The sequence below is a fragment of the Callithrix jacchus genome, chromosome 10 (genome assembly GCF_049354715.1).
Source record: "Callithrix jacchus isolate 240 chromosome 10, calJac240_pri, whole genome shotgun sequence".
Classification (NCBI taxonomy): domain Eukaryota; kingdom Metazoa; phylum Chordata; class Mammalia; order Primates; family Cebidae; genus Callithrix; species Callithrix jacchus.
Window position 1 is genome coordinate 21,923,408 of NC_133511.1, and position 20,207 is coordinate 21,943,614.

Here is a 20,207-nt window from a genome sequence, read left to right on the forward strand (position 1 = left end):
GTGAAGTCATTGAACAAGAACTCACTCATCACCAAGGAGATGGTGCTAAACCATTCATGAGAGATTTGCCTCCATGATCCAATCTCCCCTTCTAGGCCCCACCTCCAAAATTAGGGATCACATTTTAATGTGAGGTTTGGAGGGAACACATATCCAAACCATTATCAATGCCCCACAAGTTCCAGCCAAACCAAAGTAGACCTTGTTTCTCTAAATACAGCAGAGCCTTTCACAACCCCAAACACTGGTGCATGCTATGTCATCTTCTTGGGATTTCTTCTGTTCTCATTTCACTCTTCCTGCCTGGGAGAATTCCACTTAATTTTCAATGCTCAGATCAAATGCCACCTCTTCCATAAAGTCTTAAGAGATTTCCAGTTCCAGGCAGAATTAGTCATTCCTTCCTTTACATATCTTCCTATCAGTCTATTCATAGTGCTAGTACACTGAATAGCAGCTTGGGTGGTCCACCTTTCTTAACTCCCTCCAAAAGGATCTGGGTTCCTCCTTTGGTCTCCTAAAAAAATTTTTAGACCTCTGTTATAGTCTATACCCTATTCCATTCTGTGTGTATGTGGTGTTATATAACCTGCTTGTCACTTAAGTTAGAAAACAATCCCCCTCAAAGACAGACACTGCCTTATCATTTAACTTCCCAGCATGAAGCAAACATTTCACAGTTTTAATGGTCATAAATAAGTAATTCTTTAGGCAAGATTCAGATTACACATCGTCTTCTCAGGAAGTCTTTCCAAGCCCTAACAAGTGGCAGTGAGCTGCATCTGTCACATCAGCACCCTACATGTAGCACATTCTGGGAAATTACCTGCTTATGAGTCTGTATCCTTCCACTAGACTGCAAGTTCCTTCTGGGCAGCAACAGTGTTTTTATCTCTCTTTTACCATGGCACATTGCACAGTGCCTGGCAGACAGTTGTACTCATCAGTGTTCCAGGACAACTAAACTGAATTTACTATAATTTCCTTGCAGATAATAAACTCTCCAAGTGCACTTAGGGCATCTTTTACCACTTTCAAATTTTTGACAGCATCTTCCTCCAGCCCAGAATTGAGAAAACATTCAAACAATATTTGTCAATAGACAAATTATTATTAAATATTTCTGAATAAGTTTAGGCCTGTGTATGAGAGGATGGAGTATTCCACTTAGATGTGTTCTCAGGAAAGGAAGGGTTTAGTCCTTTAATGGCCGTACCCCAATTCTGTTTGTTGTCGTGTGTGTGTGTGTGTGTGTGTGTGTGTGTGTGTGTGTATCCTGATATTTTAGCAATGATCAGTCAAGCCTCTAGTAGGTTGGATCTATCACTGATCATTGACCTGGTTCCATACTAGCCACTTTCCTCCTCTCCTGTGGTCTCAATATATCCACCAGATTGGCATATTAAACTTGTCTAGGAATTGTTAAAAATTAAAAGGGACATGGAAAGAAAATGTTGGGAAATTTTAAATAATGCCTACTCATGAGACAAGTGCCATTCCAACAAAGCTGAGGGTTGGGTCATTGCTCAGTGCATTCATAATACATAGTTACAATGCTACTGTGTGATGTGTTTTATTTTAAGCATAAAATAAAGCATGTTTTATTATTATGTTTTTAAAAGCATAAACATGAAAAGAGGCTTGCTTTTTTTCCATTGTCTAAATAAAATAACATAAATATCCTTTTATAAATTTATAAATTAATCAACCATTGTTGAATGCCTGGGCATAACTTAGCTGACCATATCCAAACATTAAGCTAGCTCATGAGCAACCAATGAGAAGGCAGTTTTTCTAGAAGTTGAAAAATCACATTAACTTAATGTAAATTAAAAAAAAAAAAAAGCTCAACATTGATCACAGCATATCAACTGGGAGGAAGAATGGAAGCACGCTTCCCATCATAATATATCACAGTCGCAGAGATGTCAAAAAATTTTAACTTTTTTTCCAGATAGGTCTAGTATGAAATTACTTGGAGGCAAAAAATAATGACACTGTAATTCTTACTTAAAGTAAAACTCATGGGATATCAGTGAACTTTAACTCACATCTTATGATTTTATTTAAAAGTCCCCAGAGTCCTGATTACTCCAAAATTCTGTGATCTAGCATTGATGATTTTCCTCTCTGCAGTGAGGTCATTGATGTGGTCAGCTGCAATGCAGTATTTAAGGCTCCATTGACAAGAAGAAAATAAAGTGAAGAATTGAGGCACTCGTCCAGATTAGTCTTATAAAATCTGATACTAAATGAAAATAAAAAGTTGGTGTATACTTGAATTGTCCCAGCTGACTCCCTATACAACCAAAACTCACTAGTATAAAATGGGATGATGTGGAATATGCAAACTTACTAGTCTAGTCAGAGAAGGCCAGGCCCCAGTAAAGGTCAACACCCTGTAGGCCTGAGCCATTTTTCAGGTTAGTATATGGTGGGAAAAAAAAAAAAAAATTTTAGGGAGTTCTGACACATCTCATATTATCCATTCTAATATTCCTACATTCTACTTTTGTCAGTTTTACATAAAAGAAATAAAAATTCACAAGTATTTAAAATGTCTCAAATGTGCAAAAAAGTTTATTTTCTCCACCAAGAAAGAGGTGCCGGAAGCCAGCAAAAGGCATCATATTGAAATAGCTTTCTTATTTAGTTGTGAGTTTCTTAAAGGGCAGTCTAGGTCTCAGGTCCTATTAAGCAGCCCAGAGCAGCAGCTGCATTTCTATAAAATCTCAAATACAACCTTGAAAAGTAATGCACACTAGCACAAGGATCTGGATCAGAGAGCATAGGTCTTAGCCTCAGTACATGCTCCAGCACCACATGTTCCTTAACCTTAGGTAAGCCAAAACTGTTTTTGTTTTGTTGTTGTTGTTTTTGAGATGGAGTCTGGCTCTGTTGCCCAGGCTGGAGTGCAGGGATGCAATCTTGGCTCACTGCAACCTCCGCCTCCCAGGTTCAAGCGATTCTCCTGTCTCAGCCTCCTGAGTAGCTGGGAGCACAGGCGTGTGCCACCAGACCCGGCTGATTGTTGTATTTTTCAGTAGAGACAGGGTTTTTCCATGTGGACCAGGCTGGTCTCGAAATCCTGACTTAAGATGATCCACCTGCCTTGACCTCCCAAAGTGCTGGGATTACGGTGTGAGCCACTGTGCTTAGCCCAAAACTGTCTTCAATCTTTAGTTTTCTCTTATGCATGTCAGGAAAAAAAAGAAAATCACCCTTCCAGGAGTATGATGATGAAATAGGTATTGACAGTCAAATGACTTTAATTTCTTGGGAAAAGGTTTTGCACGATAACAATAACCTGTTTTCTTCAAGAAATTGAATAATATGAATACATCACATTTACTCTGTCAGTTCTTGATTTATAGTTAGATATCCTGCTCTCCATGGGTAAGGGCACTGGTGTTCCCTGCCAGGCTTTATTTTAGCTCTACCTTGCCAGTGGTTGGGGCAAGGATAGAACAAGAGGACCCAAAGGAAGGGGGTATAATAAATGGGATTGAAGAAGGGCAGAAAGGCATTGCTCACTTCTTAAAGAATTGCTAATCTGAGATATTCCTGCCCACAGACTTTCTTTTCAGCATTTGTGGAATAGGTATTTTGCATATATTATTCTCATGCTTCCGGATTTACACTCAGAGAAAAGTAATGGGGCATTTTCTCCAAGCCTTCACTGTCTCTTTTACATAGACCTTCACATTAAATGAATATATATTCCTTTAATATGAATGAATATATAAAAATATATATCAATAAAATATGTATCAGCTGTGGATTACCACATAACTTCTCTTAGAATATGTTTGAAAGTTTTATAATCTACTTATCACACCACCTGTTAAAATGATAGAATTATTTTTCAGGGAAATTCCAAATGTCAGTCTATATGAATGAAATAATACCTGCCTCTGCCACACACTAAAAAAAATATTGGAGAGGAAAACAGAACTTTGTCAGAACATTCTCTATAACAGGATCTTCATTTTGCATGTTTGCTTATTTTTAACCCCAACTGCTTGAATATAAAATATCATATCCAAATGATCCTTTGGATATGATCCAAATCATATCCTTTGCTCACTTAACAAACCATAAGAAGTTTTCTGTTTTCTTGCTCAAAATCGCAAGCATTGTTTGTTGTACTGGTTGATTCTCACTGTAGAAGTCTTGGTTTTGCTGATACTTTTCACATGTTGTGTGAGTGCTACCAGGAAACTTGCCTGAAAGTAAATTAAATGAGCACGTTCTCTCTGAAGGCCTTGTACAGTTAAGAAGTGGACAGCATTCAGAAAAAGGAAGCTCGACTTTGCCCACCCAATTCAGAGTGGAAAAAAGAGATCCAAAAAAGTTTAAAAAGTAGTAGCTCTGAAAACTGTGTCTGCTACTTATGTGTAGAGTCTCAGGGACATGCCTTCGAAACAGAACACTTTTTCGATTAAGGGAACATTGAAAATAAATTTAGTATTTTTGACTGTGTGCTGCCATCTTAGTGATTATTTTAAATCAGGCTGAGGGCATTATGAGTAGAAAGGAGAAAGGTTACATCCTATTTCACCTTCTGTCTACCAATACATGTGATCTTCTGCCTCATGTTCTTCCAAAATTCCAGAATGTGTGCTGTTTCTCTTTCTTTTTAAAAGATATTTGTATTTTTAGGGCTCAAAAGACATAAGTTATAGACAAAGTTGACTGTATTATGTTCAGCATGTTAAATGTTGGAGGTGGCCATTTTTAAGAAATGCCAAGGTTAGGTCTTCAGTCTAACTTACAAGTTTTATATCTATTGGAGCCATTACAGGCACTTGTTGAAATGTTTGGATTAATGGTTGAACTTGAACCTATGCTTTTAAAATGTCTTGGGATGGACCTTCGCCACAAGATCAGTTTTTCTTTCAAGTTGTTCCAGAAGTTAAATATCTGCAGAGGATACAGGCTAAGAGATGGGGCTCCCTCCAAATCTGTTCTCTCATGGGTTTAAGCATTCCTTCCAGCTCCTAGGAGAACTACACTATTTATGAGTGCAAAAAGAACTTGTTTTAACTGCTTCAACCATAGAGACTCAGCTTTTCATTAACCTCTTAGTCTCTTCTAGCATTTAAGGTGGAAATATTACCCAGTCTTGGAATATTTCAGCCATTTCCTGCCCTCCCCCTTCATTTCACACTTTATTAAAGTATAACTGATCAGAATGTGGGACCATCCATTTCTCTCTGTCCAAAACGCACTGAAGAAATTAGCAATGCCAACTTCTCCTTTCACACATGCTTTAAGTCATTTGTTTAAATTGGACTTTTGAATCAGCCTCAAGTGACTATTCCTTGGCAACAAAATATGTAACTTTATCACAGATAAATTTTCCATGCTTACAATTCCTGGCCTGGAGTTGCTGTAAGGATCATCCAGACACATGCTGGAAATTAAACAGTGTACTACCAGGGTGGCCGCAATTAAATTCAGACTCGCATTCAAACCATGGCCCGCTCTGCATTTCTTCGGGAAGTTTGCTTTCTAAAGACATTTCAGAATGTCTTTTCACAAAAGAAAGAGGCAGGGTGGCTGGGCCAGAGTCACCTAAATCGAGGCAATGAGAACGAAAGGGAGAGATGTATTTGTAGCATGCCAAACTAGATGTTCATATACAGGAAGATCTCAGGCTTCTAATTTAGGGTGTTTTCTTCTGGAACCCAAAGGTAATTCTATCCACACCTTCGCAGACAGACAACAATTATTATTTGGAAAAGAAAGACATCATGAGTTCTCATTGAACATCAACCCACCAGCATGTGTTATAAAATGGAAAGGCTCCTTGAAAGAAAATATTTCCTCCTCTGCATGCAGACATATCCTCCTTGACTTAAAAATATATTTTAGAATGGAAATGCTGAATGCTTAGCAAATTCCGAATATAGTGAAGAGTTCTGGACTAAAGCCAAACGTTATATGGCTTAAGGGAAAAAAATGATCCGTTTAGAATAATTTTTTCTGGTAATTATAGATAGTACAATATTTGGAAGGAAGAAAACTATGGAGGACCATTTATAGGTATGCGATATTTCTAGGCCAAAATTAAGTTTGTAAAATGTGTAAATTTGTTTTTTAGCACAATTGTTTGAAGATGGAGTTCAAATTTAATCTGTTCCACTGATTCTTTTCAAGCCAAATCAGTTTTAATCACTTTTATTCATCTGAAGAAACATAAACTGCATAAAGTTAAAATTGCTGGAAGAGATCCCCACATTTTCATGTCATGTCAAATGCCCATTTGAAATACTTTCCTAAAAATCTGTCTTGAGGGTGTAACTCTGTAACCTTTGAAAACTTTGGGAGTCATCAGGAGTTGGCCCGTTCCTAGAAGACAATCACTCATGCATAAATGTCATTCAAAAGAACAGCTATGTTTACGGCACAAAATAACATAGTTCCCAGACTTAGCCACACAAAGGATAGTCAAACCTTTTTTTCCTACAGATCAGAAAGTTACCACACAAATTTTACATGCAAGCATAAAAAATCTGAAAAAGACAATCACCGATTTAAGCTAAACTGATTTCAACATTTGAGCAAATTACAAACAGCAGACCTGGCCTTCCTTAAAATATCCATCTAGTTGTTGCACTGAACAAAATAAACAAATGGAAAGCTTGACAGATGAATAAGACTTTTCTTGTGACTTTTTAAAAATGAAAATGCAACAGGAAAGCAAATATCACCACTGAAGTCCTTCCGAAGAAAGTGCCTTTGGCATGTAGGCTGGAGCAAACAAGACTCCAAAGCCTCCCCTGGATCTCCCATCAGAATCCTCCACTTTTGCTGTTTTTGCTAATTTTGTAGACTCTTTTTCTGAGCTCTTTATCAAAACAGTGTGCAATAAAAAAAGCCTCCACCATTCTACTAACTTGCAATTTTCTCCCTCCTCCTGGACAGAGGCCACTAGGACAGGAAAGAAAAAAAAAACAGTGCAGTGAAAGCGAAGAAACAATAGACAACCGTGGCTTTGACAATGCCTTCCCTCAACCCCCTTTCTGCCCCTGCTGCGACACTTGCATTCAAGAGCAAGGGCGGCTGCCATCCGATGCATGGACAATGGAATGAGGAATACAAGGCAGGGGGGAAAAAAGGAAATCAGATGAATTCTGAGCTAAGATGGCAGGGCTCTCACCTTTTCCATTTTTGGGGATTTTTTTTTTTTGTTTTGAGGGGTTTTTTTGCAAAAAAAAAAAAAAAAAAAAAAGCCTGGATGGAGGCTTCCCGCAGAGAAGAAATAAAAAGAGCGTTTGAATTGCTGGATGGTTCTGAAGGCTTCTGAATTTGCAAATGAATTTTAGAACCGTTTGCAGAAGTCTACTTGCTGCCAGCCATCTCTCCCTTTCTCTCTCTCACTCCTCTGTTTTATGTCATGCTATCTCCATCACGCCTCTGTTACTATGAAGACTTTCTGCCTGTGTAAGTAAGTGAGAGTGTGCATTTCTTAATATTTGAACCAAGACACACGTCTGCATGCATTTTTAATCTAAGAAGCCTATAGCAGTTACTACAACTATCAATTAGTCAGCAATAGCTGAGACCTCCAATGCCTCTGAAGGAACAAAGGTGGAAAAACATGCAAATACTCCAGCATCTGGATCATGAAACTTGCTGCCTACAAATAACAGCACCTTCTTCTGCTTTTATCTGTGTTTAGTCCTCAAATCTATGTAATGTTATGGATTATTAATGTATCCAACCACATAATTTGGTATGGAGCGTCTAAGACATATATGTTTCTTTGGCGTCATTGAGAATAAAATGCATTAAGCTGAACTAAAAAAAAAGTGCCTGCTGACAAAAAAAGGGTTTATCGTATATGTGATCTAGGTACCCTTTGAATCAACTCCCACTAGAACTGAAATTAACTATACAGTAGAGTTCTTTGTTCCTTTTAGTGGTTTTTATGAAAGAAACTAAGAAAATTGTGATTTTTAAAAAAGGAAAGTTAAATATTTAGCTGAAGAAAAGCATATAAGAAGACTAATTTTCCTCCATAAATGAAATGATTTTGGTTTAGACTCCAACCTGGATTTTGGCTAACATTGAGGGGGTTTGTGTGGGGGGCTGTGTGTGTTTAGTTGCACGTGTTGTGAGTACCGGCTTACATTTATACATCTGTGTTAGCTTGTATTGAATACATTCTGGGCTAACCACCTGAAACAAAATAAAGACTTCTTTTATCTCGTTTTACAGAAACCTCAAAACAATCAACCCTTTTGAGAAACAATGCTCTGCCTTTCAGTTTTCAAGAACATTAAAATATTGCTAACTTGAATACACAAGAAGAAAGAGGGTGGCATAAGTAACAGCTGATCTCGCTCACTTTTAAATATAAATCATTGCAAATGGAATGATGTACTTTGCATCTGATATCATCTGTGATTTTTGTCCCTATTTTCTAGTGCATGGAAAGCAATGCTTCTTTCCTCTGCACTTCTTCTTAGAATTGAAATGATTTTCAAACAAGATACGGAAAATATCATGAAGGTTAACATTTTTCTCTAACTCTGTAAACACGACAGAAAATCTCACCTGAGCACAGGTATTCACAGCCAAGCTGTAGTAAAAGCGACAAAACAGTACCACCTCATTTCCCTCTGCTACTCATTCCTTTTCTTGGGACTATTACTCCAAAGAGCAATTTTTTTTCTTCCTAAAGAAAGTAGCTCAGACAATAATATTACCCCTGTTAACTTGTGAGGTAACCGCAGAAGCTGAGAAATTTGGAACTAACACTCAAAGAGAAAACCCAAACAATAGAGCATAAAAACTGAGTTGCAGGGACTGGGAATGAGAGTCTAGCAAGCTTTCATAATGAGGAGAGGTGTTAGAAATCAGGATAAAGCAAGTCCTTATCAAGATAAAGCAGGGGTAGAGAGGGAGGCACAGGAACCCCCATCAAACCCTGTCACCTAAGAAAGAGAAAATTCTAACAAGGTTGAGGAAGAGAAAGGAAATGGTGCTAAATAGCTGGCGAGGTGACCCACCGTCCTGTTTGCTCCTTGGCTCTTGCTGAGGGGAATAACAGCCACAGCAGTGACAACGGAGTTCTAATGTGTCAGGTGCAACCTTTGCCCCGTGCTCTCTACCTCCCAAAAAGGAAAGAAAATCATGCCTCAGATAGAACACAACAGGAACGAGCAGGCACCATCGGCAAGTCCCGGACCCCATCAGCACCGGCTGGTCTATGAAAGCCTTGTATCAAGGGTCCCATTCAAAGGCAACGAAGAACCAGAGACAATGGCAAATCAAAAACTGGCAGGGTTTCTGGAATAATTTAACTCCTCACTCCAGAATTTAGACGGGTATAGCAAGAAACACAGGCGAGAGCTCCTTCACACCAAGACGCGAGCATATGCCTGCCTCTCTGTGGATGTATTTTTAGACATAATATCATGGGGAAGGCAGCCTGTGCACTCATCAACAGCATTTGCTTCCTAACGTGGGTGCAGCCTCTTTTTCACTCTGAGAGTAGCTGATGAGCAGAGGAAGCAACCCACATTTCTCACCAAGCCAAAGGTCAGGAAGGAGGACCCCAAACCACAATCCATTGTCTCTGTGCTCAGAAAGCATTAAATACATTTTCAAGATGTGTTCTAGAATGAGGTCATGCCGTGTGGCAATTTGCTCACTTCCTATTTTTCCACGAATGACTTATTCTGTCATCCAAAAGCATGACCAGAAAAAGAAATCGCACCTTGACAAAGACAATTCAAACACTGTAGACAAAGGATAAAAATACTTGGCAGGACATCTATTATTAATAACATGTATTAAACTTTTTAACATGTCTGTTAAAAGCAGGAGATAACAGATAATGTTTTACATTAGATTTAAATGTTCTTTAAAATTGAGTATTACTCACATTCATTTCAAGCTTCAAATATTTAAAATAATAAACACAACAGAAAAATTGCTCAGCTCTTTAAAATGTGATAAACTAGAAAGGAACAACTCAGCTTTTGCAAACAAATTAAGCATAATCTGTTATATTCTTGCCTGATCTGGGGAATTTTCCCTTCATGTGGAGGATTAAAAATTTTTAAAGCCTCCTTTAAATTTTTTGCATTAAAGCACTAATCAAATATGTATGTGGACACATCTATACACAGACAAAATTCTCAAGTTAATTTAAACTTACGAGAGAAATCCAAGAAATAGCAGGTCAAACCATCAGAAAAGAAAATAACCATAAAAAACAGTCTTTAAGCACATACCAATCTCTAGTTTCAGGCACTTCTGGAATAGAAATGGACTGAATGGAAATGAATGAAACTAATTTTTCACAACCACTATATTGCAAAACAAAATCACTTAAAATGAAGAACAAAATGCCCATCTTCCATATTTTTGAGTCAGAGTTTGTGTCAGAATTAGGCTTTTTTTAAATATCATATGTAAGTAATCTATAAAAGAGAGTTACAGGACGGATTATTTCTAACTCTACTAATAAGCATTCTGAGTTCTGATTTTCCTTTAACAATAGAAACAGTTTACAATTTCACATTGTAAATCTCACTAGGACTGAATAATGCTCTCACATGGATTGACAAAGAAAGAATAATTCATGTCAGACCAAAAGGCTTCTTTCAGTCAGTTTCATGCAGCTTTCTTCCAACAGATCTGGGTCAAAACAAATGTAGAATCCTGAGCTGAACTATCCATCACATTTTCCTAGTCTTTCAATTAATGACACTGCAATCAGATCGATAGAATGTAATAAGAAAAGAGCTTTGCATTTCTATACCTATTAATTCGCTGAGTAACTCCAGCAGTAAAACGTGACTTGAAAGGAAAAACACTCAAGGAAAATGAATTCTCTTAGCATATTGAGCAATGACTCCCTGACCCAAAAATGAACACTAGAGTTTCTATCTTCCAACCAGAGTTATTAAGATCTGAAGATCAGATTGTCTTGTCGAGAGTGAGCTTATTCTTACTCTTTTTTCACAAGATTCTCTGCAATACACTCATACCATGAGAGGTCTAGTCAAATTCTCATTTTTTAGAATTTTGGAACAAACATCCCTGAAATTCAGGTTAGAGTATCTGAAAGGAAAGGCATTGTTCTTCACTTCCTAGGCCATCCTGAACTACTGCATATCTGATCTTGGTTTTCTGTGATGATCTGCACTGAGGAATCGGGTTTAGAAAGGGTGAGGCAGGGAAAGAATTGTGGAATGCTAATGGAGCTCAGCCCCATTCCAAATTATTGCATTGGTTTGAGTTTATGCAAACAGTGACAGACATAACAATGCAACACGATGTCTGGATACTACATATTTATCACCAGAGACAGAGGACCAGGAACACACAGGATGAGCTCTCTGTGGGAAGGATGAGGCAAAGAAAGGCTGGCCTGAGATGTCCTCTATTACCATGTGCATGTCTAGATTTGAATGTCACTGGAAGTTCATAAACAGTAACAGCAGTCATAAAAAAAAGTAGACTCTTTCTTCTAGATTAGGATTACAAGGTCGTTCGATCAACCACTAGTGTAGCAGAAAGAACATAGGTTTCATTGCCAGACAAACCAGAGTTTGAATTTCGATTCTATCATATACTAGTTAGCACCTCTGAACCTCAAATTTTTATTAGTAAAATAGAAATATTATTGCTTACTTCAAGGGCTACTATGAGAGTTAAGTGAGATAATGTATGTAAACTATGTGGCACATGATAGCTAACCTTTCTCCTCCCAATCCTTACATTTTCAAATATAAACCAGCAATAAAAATACAATCTTGGCTGGACACAGTGGCTCAGGCCTGTAATTCCAGCACTTTGAGAGGCCCAGGCAGGTGGATCGCTTGAGGCCAGGAGTTCAATATCAGCCTGAGCAACATAGTAAGACTCTGTCTCCCCCAAAAAATTTTTAAAAGTTAGCCAGATGTGGTGGATGTTCCTGTAGTTCCAGCTACTTGGGAGGCCAAGGTGGGAGGATAGCTAGAGCCCAAGGAGGTGGAGGCTGCAGTAAGCTATGATCACACCACTGCCCTCCAGCCTGGGCAACAGAGTAAGATCTGGTCTCAAAAAAAAAATAAAAAAATAAAACAGAAAAAATTGCAATCTTATTGTACAAATTAAATGAAACACTATATATAGAACTCTCAATAAACTGTGCAGCAGCGCACAACTGAAGTTATTATTATTGTTGACAAAAATAACAATAATGCCTTAAGATTTGAATATGTTATTCCATGTTAAGACATAAGGAAATAGTATGGTCTGGGACCTCGCTTTGTTTGCAATTACGTATTTCAATACAAAGGGAAATATCACTACTGGAAGAGCTGTATCAAGTGAATTGGCCACCAGCAACCAGTCTTTCCCAATCTTAGTTGCCAATGGTAGCACCATCTTTTGAGAGTTAAAAAAAAAAAGGATTTAAAATTCCAAGAAGAAATCTAGAAGTGAATCAGAAACACCTTTGCTGAGAAGTAGGAATAACACAGCTAGGTGTTCCCTGTGTTTGCAATAAAGGGGAAAAATATCTAATTATTCATTTAATATATTTTGTCTTTCAGTATAATATTCATAAGACAGTGTAGGTGGGAGCTATAGGGAAAAGAAATTGCCCTAAAAGAGCTTCAAGTCTAAAGAAAAAATATTTACATCATAAAATGAAAATAATGACGAGGCCTGAAGTGAGAAAAATACTACTGGTCTTGGGATAAAATTTTGTGGTAATTGATGTTTGACATCTGCAATAACAGAAGTATTTTTAAAGGACCTCTTCTATTACTTTGTCATGACAATCATTAACTAATGAAATCAGACAATAGATGAGAGAGCTTAAAATAATTGCTGCCAAATATCAAGCTTTATTAAGACATCAAGTTCATTACCTATGCACGGTCTGGATAGAAAATATTGGGATGCTTGTAGAAATGAAAAAACAATTCAATAGGTATAATTAACTGAAGAGGATGTCTGCTGCTTTTAGGAGAAAATAATAATAACAATATCTACCACTTATAGAGTACTTATACTATGCCAGGCAACATGCTAAGTGTTTTATGTCTAATAACCCACTTGATCTTCAAAATATCCAGGAGGGATATATACACTGTTATCATCACAGCTTTATAGATGAAGAAACTGAAGCACGAAGAGGGCAAGTGACCTGCCCAAGATCACAGAGCTAGCACATAGTAGAGTCCATTTCACACTAAGGCAGTTTGGTGCCTGAGCCCATGCTCTTGACCACTCTCATCATTTTTTCCTTCTTAGAACTTCATTAATCTGATTTTTAGTAAAAGTGGGACCAAATAGCCAATAAGCTAAGTCTACTATGGGTAAACTCTAAGAAAAAAAGAGAGTTAATCCACATGGTCAAGTAAAATTTATGGTCAGAAGCTAAATATAGCAGTGTAAATTTATTCATTCCTTGAGTACATTCATTTATTCAGCAAATATTACTGAGTATGACTCTAATATACTGAGCAGGTCTCTGCCCCATCAAAGCACACAAGCTAGTATATGAGACTGACACTAAAAGAAGCAATTGGGCCAGGTGTGATGACACACCTGTAATACCAGCACTCTGGGAGATGAGGTGGGAGGATGCTTGAGCCTAGGAGTTCCAGACCAGCCTGGGAAACATAGCAAGACCCTGTCTCTACAAAACTTAGCTGGGCCAATCCCATTACTGAGTATATACCCAAAGGATTATAAATTATTCTACTATAAAGACACATGTACACATATGTTTATTGCAGCACTGTTCACAATAGTAAAGACTTGGAACCAACCCAAATGTCCATCAATGATAGACTAGATAAAGAAAATGTGGCACATATACACCATAGAACACTATGCAGCCATAAAAGAAATGAGTTCATGTCCTTTGCAGGGATATGGATGAAGCTGGAAACCATCACTCTCAGCAAACCAACACAGGAATAGAAAACCAAACACCACATGTTTTCACTCATAAGTGGGAGTTGAACAATGAGAACATACAGACACAGGGAGGGGAACATCACACACTGCAGCCTGTCAGGAGGTAGGGAGCTAGGGGAGAGGTAGCATTAGGAGATATACCTAACTAGATGATGGGCTGATGGGTGCAGCAAACCACCATGGTAAGTGTATACCTATGAAACAAACCTCCACATTTGGCACATGTATCTCAGAACTTAAAGTATGATAAATAATAATATTCAGATAAAACAAAAACGATGGTAGGGTGTACCTGGGGTCCTAGCTATTCAGGAGGCTGAGGTGAGAGGATCACTTAAGTCCAGGATTTTGAGGCTGCAATGAGCTATGATCTTGCGACTGCACTCCAGCCTGGGTGACAGTGAAAGACTCTGTCTCAAAAACAAATAAACAAACAAAACCCCACAAGCAATCACAATACAAGGAGTAAGTACTGTATTAGAAAAACTGGAGCTGAAAAATTATAGTAGTATTTTTCCATATGGGATAACTGTTAAGACAGCAGGTTCAGGAGATCAAAACTGGCTGGATCCAGACTTCCCAGACAGGGACAGTTATCAGTAGTATTTTCATTGGGTTTCATGCTAACCACAATCATTCCTTCTAATCTGGGGCTTTGGAAAGTGTCTGGGGAGGTGATGTTTTTTGGCACTCTGTGACGTGCAAATCACCAGGATGCCCTTTCGAGTTCCCTGGAGATACATATTCTCCGCTTCTGAAACAACTTACTCTAGCCCAGACACTACAAAGGGAAGAAAGACACCTGACTTTGTACCTCTCTCCCCTGATGTTTTATAGAAATTTAAAAAGAAAGTTCTGTAATAATCCAAGGAATGCAGGTACACATATTTTAATAATGTTATTAATTTTTCTGATTATAATAATGACACATTTGCTCCAAAATTTTAGAAAAAAACATATTGAAAATAAAATTATCCATAAAGATTATTAGACATAACCACTTGGTATTTTAATAAATTTATTTATAGCCTTTTAAATATGTAAATGTTTCTTCATATTTATGTATTTTTTTACGGCATTCGGATCATAATATAAATAGTTACTCTTCCTGCTCTCTTAGTTTAACACCGTATCAGGAACATTTTTGATGTTTTCAAAAACAGTTTAAAGGGCAACATAATATTCCACTTTATAGATATAAGTTACTTGACCATTCCTCCAGTATTGAACATTTAGGATACTTTCATTTTTTTGCATTATACGTAAGGTTGTAAGAGACACCTTTTTATGTGAATATTTGACTGCTTTCCTTAGTACAGATCAGGAGTGAGATTATTGGATGAAAGTGTTTTCTTTCCTTTTTTTTTTTTTTTTGAGTATTGCTAAAGAGCTTTCTAGAAAGTTTTGCCAATTTGAAGGGAGTGGCAGTTTCCCTAGGTCTGAGTTTTATTTAGCAATGCTTTTTAATTTGTTTTTTATTAAATTCTAGTGAGATTGGACTAATAGTTCAAGAGTTCGTTGATCACTTCCCTTCTTTTAAATTTTGTTAATTACTGGGTTGTGTTCTTTGCAGTTTTCTCAGTGGTGCTGCTATGTTTTTTCTGTTTGATTTGAAAGACACACACATATATGTATGTGTATATGTGTGTTTGTATATATATACACACACCCATGCACAAACATACCTCTATGTATACATGTATTTAAACTCTTTTTCGGTTATTGCAAATATGGTTTCTACTTTTTTTTACGTTTACAGAACTTTTCAATTCTATATATGCAGATGTATTGGTATTTTCTTTGGGGAAATCATCACATGCTTTTATATTTTGAAGTATTTTAATTTAAAATCAAATATTCACTTATATTGCTTTTAAGTTATTTATGTATACAATTTTTATATGTAATCTACCTGAAATTAATTTTGGTGCTTTTTGTGAGATGAGAACTTAACTTGAGGGTTTGCTTCCCCTTCAACAGGTTATTTTCCTAGGATTCATTCCTATTTATATTGATATTTTAAGTGTGACAACATTGTTTGTATATTCAAAACTGTTTTGTGGCTGCCACCTATTCCATTCAGATGTTTGTATTTAAATTCTTTCCAGTAAATCAAACCATCAAAACATATTTCTGCTTTACCACCACTAGGACTATCAGCGTGAGAGACAAAAACATCCTACTGTTAAGGATTGGGCCAAGTTTTGTATTGCTGATTATGGATGTGACGAGACAACTGCAAAAACTTCCTGGGTCTCAGGAATGGCCTTGGTGGCAAAGGGGCTAAAACTTAATTCAGAAGGGTTGAGATTAGGACAGGAGATTCCACTTTAAAGCAACCAGAGAAGCTAGGAGTCAAAAGGGTTAATCAAATAAAATCTGCAGAAGCAAGCCAAGCCCCAGGTACTGACAGAGAGCACTTACAAATTAAAGGTTGATGAGATCAGACCAAACTTGAGCTCATCTTCCCAGAACCAAGTGAAAACAGGAGCCAAGGCATCTCAAAGAGGGAAAGATAGAATATGGGGAGGGAGGAGTAAAAGATAGAATATGGGGTGGGAGGAGTGGGGATTCAGGCTCATCTTCTAGGCTAGCATGGGGACACCACGTGGATGGAGAGAGTGGGTCCGGGGCAAGGAGCACAAATTCATTTGGGCATCTTGTTTGCAGAAAACTAACATCAGTTTTTATTTCCTCAAGATACAGTGAATGTATTACAGAAAGCTGACTTGGATAATTTAAATGTCCTTGTTTTTGATTGGTACAAAGAGAGTTTTGACTGAAATAAACAGAGAGGGACACCTGTCTCAGTTCACCTTCTTTGGCAGTGCCAGAAACCGATTCAAATGGAAAGAATGAAAACTGAAGCAGCTCATTTACTGGGAGGGTGCTAATATTGAAAGTAAGAGAGTTTTCAATTCTGAAAAATGGGTTGATTTAACTAAACAGTATTGTCAAAAGAAGATCACTGGTGAGTTGCACATGCCACACAGCACCGAAAAACATCCCCTCCCCAAACACTTTCCAAAGCCCCGATTAGAAGGAATGATTGTGGTTAGCATGAAACCAAATGAAAATACTACTGATAACTGTTCCTATCTGGGAAATCTGAATCCAGGCAGTTTTGATCTCCAGAACCTCCCCATCCAAAATACAGTGAGGAAGGGGCTGTAACACAATTATAGGAAAACCTGCCAGTGTCTACTTCCTGCTGCAGTTTTGATGAGCCACTGGCATGGTGCACAATTAACCAGTCCCACAAGACAACCACGCTGCACTATCCACACAAGGACATTTCTGGGAGTGCACAGGGAGTAATAGGTAGTGACTGGAAATGCAGTCTTTGGTATAAGCTGATCAAAGCTTGAGTCTGGTAATGCCAATAAGTAACTAGCTGTGTGATCTTGAGTAGTTTCCCTAACCTCTCTGAGCTTCAGTGTCATCATGGGCATAATAACTGTATTCACTTCATAAGGTTGTTGCCATAACTAAATAAGAAAAGGCATATTAACTATATGTGGCCCTGATACATGTGTAGAATTCAAATAAATATTAGACTGTGTTTGGAAGGCAGTAAAATGAAGGCAAGCAGTAGAATTAAACCTGGATTCAAACATCAGCTCTACTACTTGTTTATACTTCTATGCCGCCTCTAGAAAATGTCCGTATTAACACAGTGACATCTATGCCATAAGATTGTTGTGAAAATTAAGTGAAATTAATGTGCACAGGCACTTGGAATAGTGCCTGTCTCTGTAAAGACAGGCTATAGTTATTGCTATCATTTTCGTAACCAAAATGTAAAGCTAAAAATCTGCAGGTCAAAAGTCAATGAGAAACTGAAAACATGAAATAAGGGAAAATTTCTTTTCCTTTGGAAATCTACTATAACTGAAGCTGATTTTCTGAGTCGGTTTTCCCCTCTCTAATGGAAAATCCACATTGCAATAAAATGGATTCCTGTGGCAATGCTAGAGGCATCCAGCATGTAATCACAGACAAGGCAGCACCTCTAAAACAGCTGGGATGACACTTGCAAGGCTCTGCTGAGTTCATTCAGAGGGCACAGGATGTCTTTTCTCCAGACTGTGACAGCAAGCATTCTCACTCAATGCTTTCTTGGGAATCCTGTGGGTGATTTCAGAGTCAGCAGCCAGGAAACATCTCTGGCTATGATAAGAATCCCAAGGAGACCTTAGGTGTCCTGATTCCTAGGGCCATGTATCTCTACCCACTCAAGATTTTAGTTTTGAATCCCTTCATCCATCCATCAAGCATTTATTTTTGAGTACCTAAGCTAGGGAGAAGTGCAGAGTAGTGAACAAAACAAATTAGGGGCCAGGCATAGTGGCTTATGCCTGTAATCTCAGCACTTTGGGAGGCTGAGGTGGGTGGATCACTTGAAGCTAGGTGTTTGAGACCAACCTGGGCAACATATCAAAACCATGTCTCTACTAAAAATACAAAACTTGGCCAGTGGTAGGGGAAAGTGGAGGTACGAGAATCACTTGAACACAGGAGGCAGAGATTGCAGTGAGCAAAGATGGCACCACTGTAGTCCAGCCTGGGCAACAGAGTGAGATTCTGTCTCAAAAAAAAAAGGAAACAAAAAACAAATTAGGTCCCTGACTCATAGAACTTCCATTCTAGTGGGAGAGTCAGACATGAATCAGGTAAGTACATAGGTTAACATTTAATTACAAATCGTGATGTAAGTACTGCAACTAAAAAGGGGATTGATTATGTCTATCTGTAGGAGAAGACTTCCCTTAGGAAGAAGCATTTAAGCTCATATGAAGCATGAAGCCGAGTGTAGTGGCTCATGCCTGTAATCCCAGCATGTTGGGAGGCTGAGGCAGGAGGATCTTTTGAGGCCAGGAATTTGAGATCAGCCTGGCCGACATAGCGAAACCCTGCATCTACTAAAAATACAAAAATTAACCAGGTGTGGTGGCAGGCACCTGCAGTCCCAGCTACTCAGGAGGCTGAGGCATGAGAATCGCTTGAACCCAGGAGGTGGACGTTGCAGCGAGCCCAGATCTCACCCACTGCACACCAGCCTGGGAGACAGAGCAATACTCTGTCTCAAATAAACAAACAAGAACACAAATATGAAGCATGAGATATAAGAAGCACCATCAGCTCTGAGTATAAAATCTTCATGAACATTGGCTTGGAGGAAGCTGCCACCAGGTTGAATAAATTACTGATTTTGCCCCCCAGAAGTTACGCCGCCACTGGTGAGCACCACACTAGCCAACCAAAGATCCCTGGGTATCTGAGCTTGCCAGTTCTCCATTAAAGGAGGCAAAGGTGAAGGCAGATACCAGTTTAGTCCTGCCCACCACAGGAAAGGAAGGCAAAGTGTATAGTCATGAATCCTTTTCTGTGAGCCTATTCCTTCTTCAGCACCTAATATGTGTCTTATAGGAGAGGTGCTTTTTGGAGAGTGACTAGCACAAAGCTCTGTTAGTATAAATGACAGAAGCTCTGGTATAAATGAGAAGCTTCTTGGGGGATATGGGTTATAAGGTGGGCCGGATGGTCCTTATAACTTGCATAGGAGCAGTCTCTGCGGGGGAAAGGAACGAAACTTCAATTCCTATATTAGCTACACAGACATTAAGATGTTGCTCCCAAACCCTCTATTTTCTACCAGTTTAAATCCAGCGCATTCCTCAAAAGCCAGTTCAAGACTGGCCTCATTCCACTAAACTTCCCTACGTCCCAGAGCGTGTTGTCTGGCCCCACAGTATCATCCTTCCACCGCACTGTGCTGCATTGTTCTCAAGTCACTCAGTGAATTATTTTCCTTCCCACTCAATAAGATGATATACTCCTCAAGGACTAGGACTATTCCTTCACTTCTTTTGTATTCCCCACAGTGCTGTGCTTAGTATTGTGCCCACTCAAGGCACTTAACATATCAATGCCTGTTGGATAAATGAATGGTTTAATTAATCCATATATCTGTAAGATTTCAGTAGATGGGGGAACAAAAAAGAAGAAGTGCTCTGAGTATATCAAGAATGAGCCATCCCTGGCTGGGGCTGGATAGTTATCTTTGGGAGAGTGTTTAATACTGTATATTGGTTCTTATTTAAACAGAGGGCTTAGGGTCCTAAATCTGGAGATTTTCATCTGTCTAGGGTAATTGAAGGGCACCTCTGCCTGGCAGCAAGTGCTGGCCTAGAAAGACCTTTCAAACCCCCTTTCCATTTCTAATTCTGTTTCTGTAGATGCAGATGTGTTACCATCTCAATCTAGAG

General features: G+C 38.4%; 1 long non-coding RNA gene across 17 annotated transcripts in view; it reads right to left on the reverse strand.

The window, feature by feature from the left end:
* The window catches only part of LOC108593745 (uncharacterized), a 363,338-nt gene that overhangs the window by 212,837 nt on the left and 130,294 nt on the right, over positions 1 to 20,207 (reverse strand). For 2 of the 17 annotated variants that reach the window (XR_013523111.1, XR_013523112.1), the window contains exon 1: positions 9,021 to 9,208. The exons of the other annotated variants lie outside the window; for them this stretch is intronic. This is a non-coding gene — a long non-coding RNA (uncharacterized LOC108593745). Of the gene's footprint in view, positions 1 to 9,020; positions 9,209 to 20,207 lie in introns of those variants that run through there. 17 annotated transcript variants of the gene reach the window in all.